This window comes from Cebus imitator, unplaced genomic scaffold, assembly GCF_001604975.1.
Source record: "Cebus imitator isolate Cc_AM_T3 unplaced genomic scaffold, Cebus_imitator-1.0 Scaffold232, whole genome shotgun sequence".
Classification (NCBI taxonomy): domain Eukaryota; kingdom Metazoa; phylum Chordata; class Mammalia; order Primates; family Cebidae; genus Cebus; species Cebus imitator.
Genome location: NW_016107547.1, coordinates 2611902 through 2629718, shown reverse-complemented (window position 1 = coordinate 2629718; position 17817 = coordinate 2611902). Strand labels below are relative to the sequence as shown.

At 39.6% G+C, this 17817-nt stretch overlaps 1 non-coding gene across 1 annotated transcript; it reads right to left on the bottom strand.

Annotated features, from left to right (window-relative positions):
• Positions 1-16240: 16240 nt before the first annotated feature.
• On the bottom strand, positions 16241-16344 carry LOC119466830. The gene has a single exon (XR_005195318.1). It is a non-coding gene; the product is annotated as a small nucleolar RNA U13 (small nucleolar RNA).
• Positions 16345-17817: the final 1473 nt, after the last annotated feature.

Here is a 17817-nt window from a genome sequence, read left to right as displayed (position 1 = left end):
ACCAAAAATACAAAAAATTAGCCAGGTGTGGTGGTGTATGCCCGTGATCCCAGCTACTCAGGAGGCTGACACATTAGAATCACTTGAGCCTGGGAGGCAGAGATTGCACTGAGCCAAGATCATGCCATTGCACTCCAGTCTGGGTGACAGAGCAAGACTCTGACTTAATTTAAAAAAAAAAAAGACAGAGAGACATACTTGGTTTATTTGGTATATTAAAATCACAGAGGGACCATTGTCAAATATAAAATGGTATCTATCTTTCTTTGGGTTATATTCACATAAATGTTACTAGTATGTGTTCCAAAATTATTTGATTTCTATAATTCTGATATGTCTTGGTATATACTATCAGTAATAATTATGACTGTTGTATTAAATTACTACATGCCACGTAGATGACCAGATTTCCTTGTCGATTGCATCTTTAACTGTGGCTATCCTAAGACTTGTCATCCACAGACAATTGTAATCTTATTTTGATCCTTTTCAAAAGGCAATTTATAATCAGCTATAGGACTCTGACAAGTGTTTTTCTTTTCTTTTCTTTTTTTCTTTTTTTTTTATTTTTTTATTTTTTTATTTTTTTCCCCCATTTATTTATTTTATTGCATTTTAGGTTTTGGGGTACATGTGAAGAACATGCAAAATTGTTGCATAGGTACACACGTGGCAGTGTGATTTGCTGCCTTCCTCCCCATCACCTACATCTGGCATTTCTCCCCTTGCTATCTCTCCCCAGCTCCCCACCCCCCACCGTCCCTCCCCTATTTCCCCCCAACTGACCCCAGTGTGTAGTGCTCCCCTCCCTGTGTCCATGTGTTCTCATTTTTCAATACCCGCCTATGAGTGAGAACATGCGGTGTTTGATCTTCTGCTCTTCTGTCAGTTTGCTGAGAATGATGGTTTCCAGGTTCATCCACGTCCCTACAAACTTTTTTTATTTTTTATACAGAGTCTTTGTTCTTGTTGCCCAGGCTAGAGTGCAATGCCATGATCTTTGCTCACTGCAACTTCCACCTCCCAGGTGCAAGCGATTCTCCTGCCTGAGCCTCCCAAGTAGCTGGGATTACAGGTGCCCACCACCAGACCCAGCTAATTTTTGTATTTTTAGTAGTGATGGGGTTTCAACATGTTGATCAGGCTGGTCTCAAACTCCTAACCTCAGGTGACCCACTCACCTCAACCTTCCAAAGTGCTGGTATTACAAGCGTGAGCCATCATGTCTGGTCTTGACAAGTGTTCTTGAACATAAGTCTTTGAAAAGTATTCATGGGTATTCTTAACTTGTAGCAATATATTTTTTTGCACAATTGCATTAAGAATCTGTTTTCTTTTGTAGCAGGACACAATTGGAGATGCTGGTTATATTACCAAAGCTTTGGCTGGAATGATATGCTTTCAGATATAAACAGATTGCTTTAAGGAATCAAAGTTGACTTATAGAGTTGATAATAGCCCCTTGGGAAAACTGGCCGAGTACCTTGTATATATAGTCTCTGTAACAGGGTTCCTGGTCTATGGTAAATAAAGAATGTCACTTTCTGGCAGGCCCAGGAGCCCCAAGTTACCTTAAGACTGAGAGGAGGGGAATTCAACCAATTCATACTAGTATTTGCAGGCACAGATAAATCCATGGCTGAGCTTGAGGATTTAAAAAGTCCAATCTGAGATTCCTTATGAAAAAACAGCTCCAGTAAAGCCAATTTTTTTTAAAGAGCCTACATGTCAAATAATTATTATTGCTATACTTTATGCAAATAATCTGGTGAAGTATTATAAAACTAACACTTATTTTGCAAATAAATTTTTCCAATTATGATTTGTCTTTAGTAAAAATGGGGACTGGAGAGAGGAAAATTATGTTTCAAAAAATACTGTAAGGTCAGGTGGTGGCTCATGCCTGTAATTCTAGCACTTTGAGAGGCTGAGGCGGATGGATCACTTGAGGTCAGGAGTTCAAGACCAGCCTGGCTAACATGGTCAAACCCCATCTCTACTAAAAATTCAAAAAAAAATTAGCCAGGTGTGCTGGCTTGTGCCTGTAATCCCAGTTACTTGGGAGACTGAGGCAGGAGAATCACTTGAACCCTGGATGTGAAAGTTGCAGTGAGCCAAGATTATGCCACTGCACTCCAGCCTGGGTGACAGAGTAAGACCCTGTCTCAAAAACATAGAAGAAAAAAACACTACAGTACGCCTGTTAGATTCTACCCTTGTCTGGTTTGCTGTTGTTGCTATTATCTGCAATGTGGACTGAATCCTGAATTCTATCTGAGCTACAAGGCTCCAAACTCATGCTTTCCAATTTTTCTTCCATTTTTCTGATTTGGACCCAATGAAATTGTTACCACCTTTTTCCTGAGGCCCAGCAAGCTGAAGCTCATTCCTTGTAATACAGGCAAGAAAAAATGTATCAGACTGCCACTTCCTTTCTCCTCTATAACTAAAGATGCTTTGAGACCAACTTCTGGATAAATTGTGACCAACACTAACCTTTGTTTTTCTTCTGTTTTCATAGAAATGCCTCTTATTAAAAGTCTGTTTGCCTTCATCACATATAGAGGCCTACCACATCTGCAATGCTACCTCCTGAAATAGGACAGAGCTGTTTAACTGAACTGATCTATTCCCAGAGCTAAAAACTGACTAAAAAATATATGGCATGGTATATTTGAATGTACCCTTTCCTGTTCATCCCAATTTGTCTACTAACAACTTCTAACACAAATCTCTTTCTACTAGTGACACTGTGTCAGATTGGTTCTCAGAGCTATTCACCTGGATCCCTTGGGGCTTTAGAAAAATTCTACAAGGACTTCTGAAGATAGGACTTTCATTCCTAATATTAGGACTCTTTATCTTATAGTCTGCTGTCAACCTCCAACCAGGCTGAGAATACATGCAGACAGCTACAAAGCAGTTTCACTACTCTTACCCTGGAGCTAACCCTATCCCAACAACACCCCCTGTCAGCAGGAAGAAGTAAAAACAGTTGTTGGCTTTTTCCCATCTGCATAGCTCACACCTAAGAATAAGGTGTGGTGAAACCCAAAATGAGGGATTGAAACTACCTTTGCAAAAATTATAATAGTTAGAAAATTATAACATAAAAGAGATCTGACCTAACCAACCACATCTTGCCTTTAACCTCCAAACTCCCGGGCCATGGGCCAAGCTAACTTTAGGAGATATTTAGTTTATAGTGTAAATAATAATAACCATTCCCAAAACTAAACCACCTTTGTAAAACTAATGAAAGGGCCACCCAGTCAGAAAGATGAGAGGGGCCTGAATTCTGCTAAGATGTAGGCAAAAATGATTGCCAGCCATTATTCTAGAGGTTACAAGATTTGCAACTTCCTCGATTACTCCAGCAAAAAACATCACCATAGTATAACCTAAGATTGAAATTTTTGTCAGTCTTTTGCATTCCCGATGACCAGATGAATCCATCCAGACCCACTACCCCAAACCATGGCCTTCACCCAGAAGTAGACTCAGGAGGACCATTTTCCACACCCCTATGATTCCACCCACAGCCAATCACCAGCACCCATTCCCTAGCCCCCTGCCTGCCAAACTATCCCTGAAAGATCCTAGCCTCTAAAGTTTGGGAGAGGCTGAGTTGAGTAATAATAAAACTCCGGTACCCTGTTTAGCTGACTCTACATGTATTAAACTCTTTCTCCATTGTAATTCCCCTGTCTTGATAAATTGGTTCTATCTGGGAAGCAGACAAGAAGAACTCACTGGGCAGTTACAGTATTCTCTAGTGCCTGTAACAGTGCTGATCACATAGCAGGTATATAATAAATATTTCCTAAATTAATGAATTAATGAGTTCTGCTGGTTTCTTATAAGGGCTATTGCCTGGGTGAGATCACAATGGTCTGATCCTCACTTCCATATGTCGAGAAATAGTTCAGTCAGTGTACCAACACTTACTGTCTCTGTGGAGCTACCACACACTTACTCAAACAGGCAGGAAGCTCTTTTGTAGTAGAGTAGCTGCTGAGGGAAGTAATTTGAACCAACTGTTATTTACTTAAATTTTTTTAAACTACCATTTTCTTCATTGTAGAGAAGATACAAAAAATTCTCTTGGAGCATATTTATTAAGGGCAAATGTTTTGAGAGTTTCTCTTTTCGAAAGGAGAGGTGTGTAAGTAGTTATTGCTCTGAGTAAATTGATAACAGGAAGTTATATGTTCTCACAATCTATGTGTTTATTTTTAGAGAGACAGAGTCTCACTCTGTCATCTAGGCTGGAGTGCAGTGGTGCAATCATAGCTCACTCCAACCTTGAACTCCTAGACTCAAGAAATCCTCCCATCTCAGCCTCCTGAGTAGCTACAACTACAGGTGCATGCTAACCTGCCTAGCTAATTTTTTAAAATTATGTTTATTTATGTCACCCAGGCTAGTCTTGAACTCCTGGGTTCAAATTATCCTCCTGCCACAGCCTCCCAAAGTGCTGGAATTACAGGCATGAGCCACTGTGCCAGGCTTGGATACTTACATTGTTATGCACTTTTCCTAGTATCACTTTAGAACAAACTCTCAGAAATGGAATTACAGAATTAAAGTATATAAATTTAAACATACTGTCAAACTGTTACAGTGATGAAGAGAACATTTCCCTTTGCCCTCTAAAGTCTTACTAAAAATCAACTAACAAATGGCAGATTAATTGGAGAAAAGGCATACAAATTTATTAACATGGATGGGGGAGAATCACAGGGTGATTACTCCAACTCCTTAGTCGGGTACAGAAACTAATATACCCTATATCATAGGGGAGAGAGGAAATGAGGAATGTAGACAATTGTTATGTAGAGTGGTAAATTATTCTTGTAGAAAATGAATGGACCCCAGGGACAGAAATTAATTTGTAAATGATTCTCTTTGGAATTTGAATGAGCCCTAGAGGCAGGTATTATCCTGTGAAAAAGTACACTGACAGAAAATTAACAAGGATATTCATGACTTGAACTCAGCTCTGGACCAAGGGGACCTAACAGACATCTACAGAACTCTCCACCAGAAATCAACAGAATATACATTCTTCTCAGAACCACATTGCATTTATTCTAAAATTGACCACATAATTGGAAATAACACACTCCTCAGCAAATGCAAAAGAACAGAAGTAATAACAAACAGTCTCTCGGACCACAGTGCAATCAAATTTGAACTCAGGATTAAGAATCTCACTCAAAACTGCACAACTGTATGAAAACTGAACAATCCGCTCCTGAATAACTACTGGGTAAATAATAAAATTAAGGCAGAAATAAATGAGTTTTTCAAAACCAATGAGAACAATGATACAATGTACCAGAATCTGTGGGACACAGCTAAAGTAGTGTTTAGAGGAAAATTTATAGCACTAAATCCCCACAGAAGAAAGCAGGAAACATCTAAAATTGTCACCCTAACACCACAATTAAAAGAACTAGAGAAGCAAGAACAAACAAATTCAAAACCTAGCAGAAGACAAGAAATAACTAAGATCAGAGCAGAACTGAAGGAGTTAGAAACACGAAAAACTCTTCAAAAAAATCAATGAATCCAGGAGCTGTTTTTTTAAAAAGATTAACAAAATAGACCACTAACCAGACTAATAAAGAAGAAAAGAGAGAAGAATCAAATAGACACAATAAAAAATGATAAAGGGGATATCACCACTGATCCCACAAAAATACAAACTACCATTGGAGAATACTGTAAACATCTCTACACAAATCAACGAGAAAATCTACAAGAAATTGATAAATTCCTGGACACATACACCCTCCCAAGACTAATCCAGGAAGAAGTCAAATCCCTGAATACACCAACAACAAGTTCTGAAATTGAGGCAAAAATTAATAGCCTACCAACCAAAAAAAGCCCAGGACCAGATGGATTCACAGCCAAATTCTACCACAGGTACAAAGAGGAGCTGGTACCATTCCTTCTGAAACTATTCCAAACAATAGAAAAAGAGAGACTCCTCCTTAACTCATTTTATAAAGCCAGCATCATCCTGATACCAAAGCCTGGCAGAGACACAATAAAAATAGAAAATTTCAGGCCAATATCCCTGATGAACATCAATGCAAAAATCCTCAGTAAAATACTGGCAAACTGAATCCAGCAGTACATCAAAAAGCTTATTCACCACTATCAAGTCAGCTTCATCCCTGGGATCCAAGGCTGCTTTAACACACACAAATTAATAAATGTAATCCACCGCATAAACAGAACCAAAGACAAAAACCCATGATTATCTCAATAGATGCAGAGAAGGCCTTCAATAAAATTCAACCTAAAAACTCTCAATAAACTAGGTATCTCAAAATAATAAGAGCTATTTATGACAAACCCACAGCCAATAGCATACTGAATGGACAAATGCTGGAAGCATTCCCTTTGAACACCAGCACAAGACAAGGATGCCCTCTCTCACCACTCCTCTTTAACATAGTATTAGAGTTCTGGCCAGGGCAATCAGGCAAGAGAAAGAAATAAAGGGTATACAAATAGGAAGAGAGGAAGTCAAATTGTCTGTTTGAAGATGACATGATTGTATATTTAGAAAGCCCCATCATCTCAGCCCAAAATCATCTTAAGCTGATAAGCAACTTCAGCAAAGTCTCAGGATACAAAATCAATGTGCAAAAATCACAAGCATTCATATACACCAATAATAAACAGAGAGCCAAATCATGAGTGAACTCCCATTCACAATTGCTACAAAGAGAATAAAATACCTAGGAATACAACTTACAAGGGATGTGAAGGACCTCTTCAAGGAGAACTACAAACCACTGCTCCAGGAAATAAGAGAGGACACAAACAAATGGGCATGGAATTGAGAAGCAGGGGAATGGCTCACAAACTTCTCAGTCAGTGAGGGGTGAGGGCAGTAAGGTCATCTTGGTTGTAATCATTCTCAGCTGGTCTGAATACAAAGGGCACTTCTTACAGCAGGTGTCCTGTTTTTTAAGATAAGCAGAGTTCTGTAGTCTTGTCAGGAACGTAAAAAAGAAAAGATAAGCAGAGTTAGAAATTCAGCTATGTCACACAGGAATTACACCGAGTAACAGTGTGAGAAGATTAAGCTCTATTCACCTCTATAAAAACTCTTGAACAACAAGATTCAAGGTTGCTGAATACATGAAGGTGCTGGGAATGTAGCATGCCTAGAGAAGGCATGGAAGCTCTGAGCTTCTTCCCCCATACCTTGCCCTATGCATCTTTTCCATCTGGCTGTTCCTGAGTTGTATCATAAACTGGTAAACACAAAAGAAACAATTGCCTCCTATCCCATCCTTTAAATCTCACAGCCTAGTTTAGAAAAGAAGACTGATAAATGCAATCACACCTCAACGGACTTCCACAATAGTTGAACTGATTTACACTCCCACAAACAGTGTAAAAGTGTTCCTATTTCTCCACATCCTCTCCAGCATCTGTTGTTTCCTGACTTTTAATGATCACCATTTCAACTGATGTGAGAGGCTATCTCATTGTGGTTTTGATTTGCATTTCTCTAATGAAAAGCAAATCAGTGATGATCAGCTTTCTTTCATGTGTTTGTTGGCTGCATAAATGTCTTCTTTTGAGAAGTGTCTGTTCATATCCTTCGCCCACTTTTCGATTGGGTTGTTTGTTTTTTTCTTGTAACTTTGTTTAAGTTTATTGTAGATTCTGGATATTAACCCTTTGTCAGATGAATAGATCGCAAAAATTTTCTCCTTTTCTGTAGGTTGCCCTTTCACTCTGATGATAGTTTCTTTTGCTGTGCAGAAGCTCTTTAGTTTAATTAGATCCCATCTGTCAATTTTGAAAGCCTCCACTTTTTGATGCTCACTTGCAGTATTTCGTATTGGCTTCATGTTATCAAACAGGAATAGACTCCATCATGCGGGACCAGCTTTTCTGGTAACAACACTTCTTATCCCCTCTTCTAGGGTGTTGGTGGGCAGGCCTGAAATCTCCAACCAGATTTTGTTTTTTCTCCTGCAAATCTCTATAACAAACATTTCTGACAGCATAGGTACCCACCTCCTGAGGTTCCCATTAAATCTTTTAACCAAATTCATTCCCTCTCACCTAGAGACCATCAAGCTTCAGATGATCACACAACAAAGCTTCCAGACAGTTCTAGGTGAAGACACCGTCCGTAGTCATCAAGAAGCTGCCCTGCCTCAACTAGATAGAGCAGGGCAAGTTCTGTGATCTCCTGTAGGTAGGGACTATGCCCCAAGCCAGAATGAAACAGTTACAGAAATAGACTCCATTATGGGGGACTTCATTATGTGGTTCCTCTTCCTCCCATAAAGATTTATGGGGATTGTATCTCTTGCCGGGAGCTGAGGCAGGAAAATAGGGTCTGGAGACAGGGAACATAAGGCCAGTTCACATTTCAGCTGTAACAGCAAATATCCTCTCCATAGGGCATATGCTGTAAATGACTTTGTAACTTCACGTCATCTCTTCATTTACATAGGGCATACCCCAAGTAGAGGGCATTTAAACTCATAAAAACTCTAACAGGGCCTTTAAGCCCCTATGCTTAGTTCTGTTCCCACACTGTGGAGTGTACTTTCATTTTCAGTAAATTCCTTCATCCCTTCCTTGCTTTATTAGTGCATTTGTCCAATTCTTTGTTCAAGATGTCAAGAACCTGGACATCTTCACTGTTAACACCAGGGATGCAAGGTTGGTTCAATATATGGAAATCAATAAATGTGATTCATCGCATAAACAGAACTAAAGACAAAAACCACATGATTAGGTGGCTGGCAAGATGGCCAAATAGGAACAGCTCCGGTCTGCAGCTCCCAGCAAGATCAACACAGAAGGTGGGTGATTTCTGCATTTCCAACTGAGGTACACAGCTCAACTCATTGGGACTGGTTAGACAGTGGGTGTAGCCCACAGAGGACAAGCTGAAGCAGGGCCAGGTGTCACCTCACCTGGGAAGTGCAAGGAGTCAGGGAACTCCCTACCCTAGCCAAGAGAAGCCATAAGGGACTGTGCCATGAGGAATGGTATACTCTGGCCCAGATACTATGCTTTTCCCACAGTCTTTTCAACCTGCAGACCAGGAGATTCCCTCAGGTGCCTACACCAGCAGGGCCCTGGGTTTCAAGCACAAAACTGGGTGGCCATTTGGATGGACACTGAACTAGCTGCAGGAGTTTTTCTTTATACCCCAATGGCACCTGGAACGCCAGTGAGACAGAAGAGTTTACTCCCCAGGAAAGGGGACTAAGAAGCCAGAGAGCCAAGTGGTCTAGCTCAACAGATCCCACCCCCATGGAGCCCAGAAAGCTAAGATCCACTAGCTTGAAATTCTCGCTGCCAGCACAGCAGTCTGAAGTCAACCTGGGATGATGGAGCTGGGTGGGGGTAGGGGCATCCGCCATTACTGAGGCTTGAGTAGGTGGTTTTCCCCTCACAGTGTGAATAAAGCCACCAAGAAATTCAAACCGCGGATTGGCAAAGAGGATGTGGAGAAATAGGAACACTTACACTGCTGGTGGGAGTGCAAATTAGTTCAACCATTGTGGAAGACAGTGTGGCAATTCTTCAAGGATCTAGAACCAGAAATACCATTTGACCCAGCAATCCCATTACTGGGTATATACCCAAAGGATTATACATCATTCTACTATAAAGACGCATGCACCTGTATGTTCACTGCAGCAGTATTCACAACAGCAAAGACATGGAATCAACCTAAATACCCATCAGTGTCAGACTGGATAAAGAAAATATGGTACTTACACACCATAGAATACTATGCTGCCATAGAAGAGAATGCACTTGTGTCTTTTGCAGGAACATGGATGGAGCTAGAGGCAATTAGCCTTAGCAAACTAATGCAGTAACAGAAAACTACATATCGTATGTTCTAATTTATAAGTGAGAGCTAAATGATGAGAACTCATGAACACAAAAAGGGAGCAACAGACACTGGGACATACTTGAGGGTGGACGTTAGGAGGAGGGAGAGGAGCAGAAAAAATAACTATTGGGCACTAGACTTACTACTTGAGTGATGAAATAATCTGTACAATAAAACCCTGTGACATGAGTTTACCTATATAATAAACCTGCACATATACTTCTGAACTTAAAAGTTTAAAATAAATATTTTTAAAGAAGCTTCCCAGGGGCTGAAATTGCTAGGGGAGCTTTCAGAACTCTTGGTGTGAAGTAAGTGAGGCAATTTCCAGTGTTCTCACCCCATTTTATTCTACATCTCATCATTCACTTTCACAGTCCCCCAAAGGGGTTCTTGCCCATACTCAGTACTCAAGGTCTTTTCTGATTTCTCATCAAAGTTAACCAGTCTTCCCAGGTGTGGTGGTGTGTGTGCCCATAGTCCCAGCTACTTGGGAAGCTGAGATGGGAGGATAGCTTGAGCCCAGGAGTTCAAGGCCAGCCTGGGCAACATAGTGAGATTCCATCTCCAAAATAAATAAATAAATGAGCAAAGAATTTAGCAGTCTCTAGGATGAGATAAACCAATCTATGCTAAGGTATTAATACCTGATAATACAGTATTCCAAAAAGTAGGTGCATTAGAATAGGGTAATTGAGAAAGCACATGGAGTACATACAAAGCGAATTTGGGGGATCAGGTCCTGGAGGCACTGGGCTTAATTAGTGGGCTTAATTAATGGGCTTAATCCATTGCATGAATTTCTTCAAGTTGATTCCTTGTTGAAACTCATCAGTTGGACTGTTAACCACATGTCCATCCATAGCCCCTACTGTCTTCAGTATGTAGTTGCACTTTTAGTAAAATTGATCTTGAAAGAAAAGATAAGCAATACCTTTTAATAATTGACATGAACTCCAGTACAACTTAATATCTATATGGCTTGATGTTTAATATTATATCCCATGTATGGTTGCTTTATTTTCTCATAGACACATGTTTCTAACTCAAGTAAGGGCTGAGGCCATATCTTCTACTTCTTTTCTGCCCGTGGCATTTAGCTGAAGCTATACACAGAGTAATTATTCAATACTTGTCAAGGAATTGAAGCAACACCTGATGATTGACTCTAAGAGAATATTTACTATCACGTGGTTTTTGTATGTGTGTGTGTTTTACACACCAGTCAAATCTCCTCTTTCTTTTCTCCATTTTGGTTACTACTATCTCCTGGTAAGTATCTACACAGCACAGCACTTCTTGCTTCTCTCAGTAATCCTCTTCTACCTATATAGATAGAAAGCCATGTTTATATTATGTGACTCTGACCCTATGGTTGCAGTTGATTAGGGGTAGTACCTGATAGGGCTTTAGCCAATCAGATTCTCTTTCCTGGAAATTTTTCATTGGGATCTAGAGTTGGCTAGTTGGTCTCTGTGTAGAAAAAAAAAAAAGCCAAGAAAGTCATTTTATAAAAAGAGAGATGCCAAGATGAACTTTCCTGGGTTCCTGTGATGGCTTTCTGGTTCCTATTACCAATTTCTTCTTGAGGTTGGGTCACATCCTGCCTATAGATACCATGAGACCTCTGGCATTTTTATTTTGTAAATGACCATTTATTGATTTTTACTTAAGCCAGCTTGAGATACTATTAACTACTTAAAACCAGACTCTTCCATCCCATTATAAAAAAGTCTAGCAAAGGGGAGTAAGGCAATCAGACTTGTTGGCTGGCACACTGTATATATGTGGCATTGAAGAGCAGGCTAGGTGATGGAATGGTCTGTGAGTTGTTATGCATGCAGTAATCATTCTGAAATGCAAGATGTTATGATCTATGGTCCAGCTATTGTTACAGCCAGCCAGATTCCTCTTGCCAACTGCAAGAAAAAGCCAATACACTGAAACAGCAGGTGTCACAGCAGAGAAAGAGTTTAATCATTGCCTGGCAGCTGAGCAAGGGAAAAAGGAGATATTACAAGATTTGCCTCCCCACGAATTTGGAGACTAGTGTTTTTTAAGGATTGTTTGGATGGCAGGGGGCTAGGGAGTTCTACTGATTGGCTGGGAATGAAATCACAGGGGTGTCAAAACTGTCTTCATGCATTGAGTAATTTCCTGAATTGGAGGCAGCATTGAGTCATTTCCTGAACTGGAGGCACTAGCCCAGGTGGCATCAGTTGGTCCACCAGAATGCAAAGTCTGAAAAATATCTCAAAGACCCGTCTTGGGTTTCATAATAGTGACACTATGTATAGAAGCAATTAGAGACATTTCAAATCTTATAACCACCAGTTATGTGACTTCTGAGCAGTAAATAATTATAAAAAATAAACTAGGACACTATGACTAATTACTGTTTAACTATGTCTATATCTTAGCAGAATTCAGGCCCCTACTGTAATTGTAGCTTTGTAGCATTTCATTAGTTTTACAAAGGCAGTTTCAGTCCCTGAATAGGGAGGGAGTGAATTTTGGGAAGAGACAATTATCATCCTTGCCTTTAAAGTTAAACTAAATTCCTCCCATAGTTAGCTTGGCCTACATATAGGAATGAGCAAAGGCAGTTAGCGTGTGAGGTTAGAAACAAGGTGGAGTCAGTTACCTTAGATTTTTTTTCAGTGTTACAATTTTGCAAAGGCAGTTTCACTATCACTTACAGAATCAGGGGACATGAAGAAGGAAGGCCTAGTCCCTTTTCCAAAGCACGCTTCTAGTATCATATGGTTAAACACAAAGCACAACATAACAAGTGGATGTGGTTTATAACCATTGCTAAAGTTGCGTAATTTTTTAAACGACTTTCCTGTGGTATGATTGACATATAAAAGCTGCACATGCTTATTATATACATCTCAATGACCTTGAGAATAAGTATATACCTGTGAAACTATCACCACTATCAAAATGATAAACAAATTCATTACCTCCCAAAGTTTCCTCCCATCCCCTTTGTTATGATGATTGTTTTAGGGGTTTTGTCCGTGTGATAAGAACACTTAACAGCAACAGATCTACCCTTTTAGCAAATTTTAAGTATACAATATTATTAGCTAGAGGCACTATGTTGTATAATAGATTTTCAGAGCTTATTTATCTTGCACAAGTGAAACGTTGTACCTTTTAACCTTCACCTTCTCTGTACGCCCTCCTTCCAGCCCCTGGCAACCAACATTCCGCTCTCTGATTCTATGAGTTCAAGTATTTTAGATTCCACACATAAGTGAGCTCCTGTGCTGTTTGCCTTTCTGTGTCTGGCTTATTTCACTTAATGTAAGATGTTCTCCAGATCATCCATGTTGTTTTAAATGATAGGATTTCCTTCTTTTTTTTTTTTTTTTTTTTTTTTTTTTTTTTGGTGTTTTTTTTTTTTTTTTTTTTTTTTTGAGATGGAGTCTTGCTCTGCCACCCAGGCTGGAGTGCAGTGGTATGATCTCAGCTCACCACAACCTCCACCTCAAGTGATTCTCCTGCCTCAGCCTCCCAAGCAGTTGGGACTACAGGCGCCCACCACTACACCTGGCCTGGCTAATTTTTGCATTTTTAGTAGAGACAGAGTTTCACCACGTTGGCCAGAATGGTCTCGATCTCTTGACATCATGATCTGCCCACCTTAGCCTCCCAAAGTACTGGGATTACAGGCGTGTGCCACTGCACCCAGTCAGATTTCCTTTTTTTTAATAAGGCTGAATAATATTCGGTTATATGTATATACCACAATTTCTTTATCCATTCATCTATCAATGGACATTAGTTGCTTTCCATACCTTAGCTATTGTGAATAGTGCTGCAATGAACATGAGAGTGCAGATATCTATTTGACTTACTGATTTCATTTCCTTCTGATACATACCCAGAAGTGGGATTCCTAGATCATATAGTAGCTCTATTTTAACTTTTTGAGGAACTTCCATACTATTTTTCACAGTGGCTATATGAATTTACATTCCCATCAACAGCATGCAAGGTTCCCTTTTCTCCACATCTTCTCCAAAGCTTGTTATCTTTTGTCTTTTTGATATTGGCCATCCTAACAGGTGAGGTAATATCTCACTGTGATTTTGATTTGCATTTCCCTGTTAATTAGTGATGCAGAATATCTTTTCATATACAGTACCTGTTAGGCGTTTGTATGTCTTCTTTTTTGTTTTTGTTTTTTTTTTTTTTTGAGACGTAGTTTCACTCTTTGTTACCCAGGCTGGAGTGCAATGGCGCGATCTCNATCTCGGCTCACCGCAACCTCCGCCTCCTGGGTTCAGGCAATTCTCCTGCCTCAGCCTCCTGAGTAGCTGGGATTACAGGCACACGCCACCATGCCCAGCTAATTTTTTGTATTTTAAGTAGAGACGGGGTTTCACCATGTTGACCAGGATGGTCTCGATCTCTTGACCTTGTGATCCACCCGCCTCGGCCTCCCAAAGTGCTGGGATTACAGGCTTGAGCCACCGCGCCCGGCATGTATGTCTTCTTTTAAGAAATGTTTATTCAAATATTTTGCCCATTTTTAAAATCAGGTTGTTTTTCTGCTATTTTCTTGTATGGATTTCTTGCGTATTTTGGATATTAACCTCCTGTCTTAGTCCATTCCAGCTATTATAACAATATCTCAGACTGGGTGGCTTATAAACAACATAAATGTATTTCTTACAGTTCTAGAGAATAGGAAATCCAAGATCAAGGTGCTAGCAGATTTTGTGTCCAGTGAGTACCTGTTTCTCATAGATGGAGCTTTCTATGGTGCCTCTCCACTGTTCCATATGGCCTCATATAGACAAACGACCTCCCTCTGGCAACTTTTATAGGGCCACTAATGCCATTCATTAGGGCAGAGCCCTAGGAGGAAACTCCTAATGGAAACACTATCACATTGGAGATTAGGCATTAACACATGAATTTGGGGGTACACAAACATTCAGACCATAGTACCTCTTATCAGCTATACAGTTTGCAAGTAGTATTTTCTCCCATTCTGTGGGTAGCCTTTTCATTTTGTTGATTATTTAGTTTATTACATGGAAAATTTTTAGTTTCATATAATTCTACTTGTTCATTTTTTAAGCTGTTTAATTTTTTAATGCAGAATTGGAAACTATGAAACAACATGGTAAGAAAAAATATCAAGCCATCTCACTCCAAAACCATGGTTTAACCACAGCTCACATCGGCATGGAGGAAGGGGAAAAAAAAACACACCTGGTTTCTTATAACTCTCACCAAAGGTGGCAGATGTCAATTCCATGTGAATTGAACTTTGGCTGAACACTAAAGGATTATCTGTGTGAGAGAATGAGTTTATATTAGATCATTCCTACCTCATTATAATATATATGTTAATATTGAGATCATTTTCTCAAAATTTACACTAAGTAGCCTGGTATGAGTCTATCCTCTACTTGTTTTCCCCCAGTTGTGTTTCATTACCTTACTTTCTAGTCCATATTTGGAGCCGTCTTTACACTCTTCCTATTTAACCTTCTCGGTGGGCTCTGCCTAGCCCTGAAGGAAATGTCTCCCTGCAAAAACCCACTAGCCTGCTTTCAAATTCAGGCCTCCTTATTTTCCCTCAGTTTTAGGTGTTTTCTTTTTGTTTGTTTTTCACTTTTGGAATAAATTTAGATTTATAGAAAATTTGCAAAGATAGTACAGAGAATTCTCATACATTCCCATCCAGTGTTCCCCAAGGTTAACACATTATATTATCCTGGTACATTGTCAAAGCCAAGAAACTAACACTGATACACTGCCATTATCTAAACTCCAGACTTAGATTTCACCAGTTTTTCCACTAATGTCCTTTTTATATTTCAGAATCCAATCTAGAATACTGCCTTGTGTTTAGCTGGCCTTCCTTTTAATCGGCAATAGGCAACCAGAAATTTGAGGGTGACCCATCTCTTGTTCAGGACATCCTTTGTTAGAGAAAAGCTGTTTTTACTTTTTACAAAACCATAAAGGCATGAAAACTGGAAAGCCTACCTAGTAAGTACGTTTGCTAGTTCCCGAGGACATCATTGCTCCACTGGCTCTTCTTCTGCCCCACTCTTGAGTGCCTGCATCAGCAACTTTCTCCAACATTTAATGTGGCTTCTTCCATCCAAGAATGGTTTCCTACAATTTTTACATCTATACCTAGGGGAAATTAGAAACAATGCATAACCTCCAAAACTCATTTAATAATTCCAGTGATGCTTCACCTCTGCAGCCTCTTCTTCTCTAAAGAAAGCCATAGTCCTCTCTGGCTCTTCTTATATTCGGTCTCCTGGTTAAGTTCTTTCTTTCTTCCTCCTTTATTTTTCACGTCAGATGGGTAATGGGCTGAGATGTCATGACAAGGTTTAAGGAAGGCACATCGAACACAAGAGCATGAAAATCCAATCATCACTTATTAACTACAAAGGAATCTGGTCAAGTTCTTTCATCTTTTTTCAGTTATCTCCCTCTTTCACTGCAGGTGCACGCTCCACTTAACTAGCCCACCCTAGTAATTTTGAAAGGACCCAGCTCACAAAAGGAAGAGATTTATGTCTTCTGGTACAGGGGTGGGGGTGGTATTAGTGAAGGCATGGGAGGCTATATGGATGTTCCTCTGTGTGCTCTTTTGCATTAAAATCATCCGAGACACTTTCTAAGTCACGTCATCTAGGACAGTTCTGGAGCAAGGGATAAAGTAAGAGTCGCTGTAGGGATGCACTGAAAGTCAGCTTTGGAGCTGGGCACGGTGGCTCATGCTCGTAATTCCAGCACTTTGGGAGCCCAAGGCAGCTGGATCACTTGAGGCCAGGAGTTCAAGACCAGCCTGGTCAACATGGTGAAAGAAACCCTGTCTCTACTAAAAATACAAAAATTAGCCAGGCGTGGTGGCAGGTGTCTGTAATCCCAGCTACTCAGGAGGCTGAGGCAGGAGAATCACTTGAACCATGGAGGCAGAGGTTGCAGTGAGCCGAGATAATGTCACTGCACTCCAGCCTGGGCAACAGAGTGAGACTGAAGAGAAGAGAAGAGAAAAGAAGAGTTAGCTTTGGCTTTAATATTTGGCCAAAATCTGCTCTCACCTTTGGCCTTACCCTTTGGAAGGCCAAATGTCTACCTCAACATTACTTCTGCCATCCCAGAACTCGTGCAAGATGTGATCTTATCTGTTATCATCATATACAATCAGTACCGAACTGTCAGTAATGTAAACAAAGAATATAATTTAGATTTATTTTTAATATCTAAATATTTTCAAATATAGGTAAGCATTCTAGATGTCAATTGGGATGAAAACCTCCCTATATGTTGAAATGTTTCAGTCATTTGAAATATAAATATATATTTATTATGGCAGGAGTTAAATGCTACAATACTTAATGATGATTATGAAAGCATCTAATTTTATATACAAACATAGGAACTTACAAAAAGTTATTAATAAATAGGAAAATAGGTGAACACTCAATTCAAATATTAAAGGCCAGACATTGTGGCTCATGTCTGTAATCCCAGCACCTTGGGGGATCAAAGTGGGAAGATTGCTTGAACCCAGGAGTTTTAGACTACAAATTTTTTTTTAAAAAATTAGCCAGCTGTGGTAGCACGCATCTGTAGTCCCAGCTATTCAGGAGGCTAAGGTGGAAAGATCATTTGAGCCTAAGAGTTTGAGGTTACAGTGAGCTATGATTGCACCACTGCACTCCATCCTGAGCCATAGTGTGAGACCCTGTCTCAAAAACCAAAAATAAAATAAAACATTATGATAATATGCAGTAGCCAAATACATTTAAGATAATCATATTCTTTTTGAGAAAATAATTTTTTAAATTATAAAACAAAAATAAATTCGATATAATTCTAATATTTGTAGAATTATTATTTTGTATTGGCATTCAGAACAA